Source organism: Myotis lucifugus, unplaced genomic scaffold (genome assembly GCF_000147115.1).
Source record: "Myotis lucifugus unplaced genomic scaffold, Myoluc2.0 scaffold_1, whole genome shotgun sequence".
Classification (NCBI taxonomy): domain Eukaryota; kingdom Metazoa; phylum Chordata; class Mammalia; order Chiroptera; family Vespertilionidae; genus Myotis; species Myotis lucifugus.
In genome coordinates this window covers 30,586,646-30,591,899 of record NW_005871049.1, presented here as the reverse complement: position 1 = coordinate 30,591,899, position 5,254 = coordinate 30,586,646, and positions in this window count along the sequence as shown.

Below are 5,254 nucleotides of genomic sequence, written 5' to 3'. Positions count from 1 at the left end.
ATATAGTATTTTAGTTTTTACTTTCCAACTTGGATAACTCCCACCCCCCACCCCCTTGTCTCAGTGCTGTGGCTAGGATTTCTGATACTATGTTCAGTAGGAGTGGTGATCGTGGGCATCTTCCCATTTACAGTCTTCTTCCTGATGTAAAAAGAAAAAGCTTTCAGCTTTTCACAGTTCAGTATGACATTAGTGTAGGTTTGTTATATATGGCCTTTATTATGTTCAGGTATATTGTTTTTTGTTTTTTTTTAAGTCTTTGTTGTAGCCCTAGCTGGTTTGGCTCAGTGGGTAGAGTGTATGCCTGTGGACTGAAGGGTACCGGGTTCGATTCCAGTCAAGGGCACATGCCCAGGTTGTGGGCCCGATCCCCAGTGGGGGGCATGCAGGAGGCAGCTGATCAATGATTCTCTCTCATCATTGATGTTTCTATCTCTCTCTCCCTCTCCCTTCCTCCCTGAAATCAATAAAAATATATTTAAAAAATTCTTTGTTGTTGAAAGTATTACATATGTCTCTTTTTCCTCCCATTGACCTCGCCCCGGCCACTCCCACCCCCCAGCACATGCCCTCAGCCCCCTACTGTCTGTATCCATTGGTTATATGCATGTATACAAGTCCTTTGGTTGATCTCTTACCTCCCCTTCCCATCTTTCCCTGCCTTCCCTCTGAGGTTTGACAGTCTGTTCAATGTTTCTATGCAGGTATATTGCTTTTACACCCACTTTGTTGAGAGTTGTTTTTTTATAATATATTTTTTAATTGATTTCAGAGAGAAAGGGAGAGTGAGATAGAAACATTAGTGATAAGAGAGAATCATTGATTTTCTTCCTCCTGCCCTCCCCACTCTGGGGGATCAAGCCTGCAACCTGGGCATGTGCCCTGATGGGGAATCAAACTGTGACCTCCTGGTTCATAGGCTGATGTTCAACCATTGAGCCACTCTGGCTGGGCGAGAGGTGTTTTTTTTTTTTTTTTATCATAAATGGATATGGAATTTTGACAGATGAGTGAATGTTTCTTAGAAGCTAAAGGCCTTGAGGCTATTGCCTAGAATAGTGCCTGATGCTATCGTAAATACCCAATAAAAATGATTGGGTAGATTAATTAATTAATTAATTAATTTTATTATTATAGGCACTCAGTAGGATGACTGGTAGTATAGCCAAGTTACTCTCAGCTGCTCTTTTTTACAAAAATAAAACACCGACTTTTGTAATTCTGTATGTGTAATTTATTTTTATGTAATTTGGTAATATATCTGTGATTTCATTTAAAGAGTCCATGACATTAAAATTTCTTGGTAACACTATTAATAGATTGAAGTTTATTTACAGATAATAATTCCTTCTGCTTGTCACTGTCTTGTGAATCTGAGTATATATAGTACCTATGATTGTATCTATTTGCTTTTGGTATACAGTGAAACTTTATTAGTTTGATTTCTGAGGGACCACACTTGATCCTTTCCTCCATAAGCTGGAGAATAAATATTTTGATATAACATGAAGTTATGCTACCTGCTAGCCACCAAGACAGTATCCCAGTTTTTGTAGCTTTCTTAATGTCTCCACTTAAATATTTTACTATTTAAAAAAGAACAGATAAAGAGTACACATGTTTATACAGTGAGACAATGCATATTTCATAAACTCATTTGAAAAAAAAATGATGAAAGTCATTGAGTACACAGAAACCTGCAATTTAAGCATTGATAGAGTGTTAATTGATTATAATCTGGTTGCCTATGTGCTCAGCTATGACATAAAAGAATACAATCAAAGTAATATTTAAAATGCTAGAAATTTATCTCTGTAGACTATTCCAAAGTTAAAATTTATATAGAAATGTCACCATTTATTAGTTTTCATAAATCAAATCTTCCTTTAAATGTGTACATTATTTTTTTGTCTCTGTAAATATGACTTTCACATATATATTTTCAGGAATAGGTTTTCCCCTACGATGAAACTCCTCCATCTCTTTTAAGTAATTTAATTGCAAACATATTTGCGAAGAGGATTATGAAAAAGTACCCTCATTAGGGAACTAGGTATGGAGGAGATTTAGAGAAAAGAAGGAATTGAACAGATTTTACCTCTGGAAGAAGTAAACTATATTGTGATGTTATTTTAAATAAAGTGATAATTAAGAGCTTTGCTTTTACAGAACCATGGCTTCTGAACCTACTATGTCAAATGAAAAATCAAGCCCTAGTAGCAGCGAAGGTGAAAGTGAGACTGATACTGATACTGAAAGTGACAGCTCTGATGACAGTGAGAGCATGGAGAGCTTGTCCTCATTTGATCAATCTGAAGAAGAAGATCATCTAAGCTCAGAAGATGTAGTAGAAGAGACAGCTTATGGGCAGTTACCATGTGAGTTTGGAATTAATGAGAGAAGCCATCAGAAGTTGAAGCTATAGGCGAAAACGGCCTTGATTTAGAAAAATCAGGGGGAGGCAGCACTCATGGAAGAATTTCCCTTCCTTCATCCTCCCTCCTCCCCCTTTATCTATCTTCCTCTTCTCCTCCTCCTCTCTCTCTTTCTCCCTTCTCTCTGAACAATATCAGTGCCTTCACACTTTTTCTCTTTTATATTAAACTAGAGGCCCTGGTGCATGAAATTTGCGCACGGGGTGGGGGTGTGTGTGTGTGTCCCTCAGCCCAGCCCTGCACCCTCTCCAATCTGGGACCCCAAGAGGGATGTCCCTCTCACAATCCAGGACTGCTGGCTCCCAACCACTCGCCTGCCCACCTGCCTGATTACCCCTAACCACTTCTGCCTGCCAGCCTGATCACCCCCTAGTCACTCCCCTGCCAGCCTGATTGATGCCTAACTGCACCCCTGCCAGCCCGATTGCTCCTAACTTCCCTCCCTTGCTGGTCTGGTCACCCCTAACTTCCCTCCCCTGCAGGCCTGGTCACCCCCAACTGCCCTCCTCTGCAGGCCATCTTGTGGTGGCCATCTTGTGTGTTGGAGTGATGGTCAATTTGTATATTACCTCTTTATTATATAGGATAAGATGTTTGTTGTTGGTTTTTAGTTGACCCTGATTGAGTAGTTTGCTTGGCTTGGAATTTATATTGTAAACAAAAATTAGGTTAGGAAAATTTTTTTAAATGGGTGTGTATGGGTGATTTTATTTCACTTAAATACAGATTTATTACACTCCACTCTAGTATAGTTCTTTGAATTTTCACAAGTCCAGTTAAATCAATAAATCTTTAGGGATAGGGACTGAGAATCAACAATTATAATAAGGTTCCCGCATGATTCTGATTATGTACTGTGAATTTAAAAGCAGGTCCCCATGACTCTGCTTGACTCAAACGGTTGAAGGGTAGTTGAATGTTAAGCTTGAGTTCCTAACTTAATTATAGGGTTTGGCAAAAGTGGGTTTACAGTTGTATGTGAAACAGAATTTATTCTTATAACATTATTTATTTTTATTGTATTATTTTCCATATAAACAGCTGTAAACTGACTTTTGCTCCACCCTGTATTAGCACATCCTATATAATAAAAGGGTAATATGCAAATTGACCCTAACAGCAGAACGACCAGAACGACCGCTGGACCAGTCACTATGAGGCTCACTGACCACCTCTCGGTCCCTTTCCCCAACTGGCAGGCTCTGATCGTCCAATGGCAAACAGGGAACCGGGGTAGGTGGAGCAGAGGGCAGGGCTAGCTGCAGGCAGCCAGGGAAGATGCCCCTGATTGCAGGCCAGGCCTAGGGACCATACCCGTGCACCAATTTCATGTGCCAGGCCTCTAGTATAATATAATTATACTGATTGTAAAAAAAAATCAATACCATGTTGAGTTTTAATATATATCTCAATATAAAAATTTTATAATTTAATAGTGTGTATTATCAGATTAAAGAAAAATACTTCAGTAGCTGCAGAAAAACATTTAATAAAGTTCAATAGTTACTCATGACTATTTTTTCACCTACTGGGAAAATAAGATAGTTACCTAAACTTAATAAAAGCAGCTTGCTAAAAATCTATATCAAACATTGAATAATGGTAAAACTTCATCTGCTTTGCCACTGGAATGAGGAAGAAGAAAGCATTTTTGCTTTCATCACAACAGTCTAGTATTATATTGGAAGGCCTAATTAGTGTAAAAAAAAACGTCAGAAAAGTAAATAAAATATGTAAAGATAGGGAGGAAAGCAAAAATAACTGTTATTATACTCTACCCTGAACAGGAAAGAAAGTCTACCTAAAATGTCCAAGATAATCTACACACAACTGAGAAATAAGAGAGATCTCTTTCGGAATGTAAAATTGACATGTTAAAAAATATTGATCCTAATCCCATCAGTATGGAAATATCCATTAGTATAGAATATAATACTGATTTTAAGTACAAAAATGACTAATTGGAAAATATATTCAAAGAAAGAAAACCATCAAATTATCCATACAAAATATCCATAAAATATTCGGAGGAATAAACTTATCAAAGCATATTAAAGAGAGCTCTGGCCTAGTAGCAAAGTTGGTTGGGCATTGTTCTGTACACCAAAAAGTTGCAGGTTCGATTCCCAGTCAGGGCACATACCTAGGTTTCGCGTTTGATTCCCAGTAGGGGCACTTATGGGAGGCAACTGATTGATGTTTCTCATTCACATCAATGCTTCTCTCTCCCTCCCCCCACTCTCTAAAAATCAAACATATCCTCAGGTGAGGATTAAAAAAACATATTAATGAGAAATAATTATGAAACATTATAGAAGAACTTATTTGTACTGAATAAATGTAGAAATACCTTATGTTCTTCCTTATTATCATCTGATATTATAAGTATATCTATTCTGACCAAATTAATCTTTAAATTTAATACATGTTCAATCTGAATTTCCTCTTTTATCTTGCCTCTACAAAAAAAATATGTATCAGAATATCTTAAGGATCTTGAGGTAAATTTCTTAAACAAAATAAAACAAGTGCTTAATTTCTTATACAAGACAAAAGAAATTTTCAAATAAAAAATTAAAAGTTTGATAAATTTGACCATCTATACTAATAAAGGGTAAAATGCTAATTAGACCAGGTCGACTGGACATCTTCTGGACGTCCAACTTCCTTCTGGACAAAGCCATGGTGGCGGGGCCAAGGCAGAGACAGTTAGAGGCAATCAGGCAGGCAGGGGAGCAAGCAGTTAGAAGCAGTCAGGCTGATGGGGGAGCAAGCTGTTAGGGATGAGATCAGACCAGTGCGGGGGAGCAAGCAGTAGG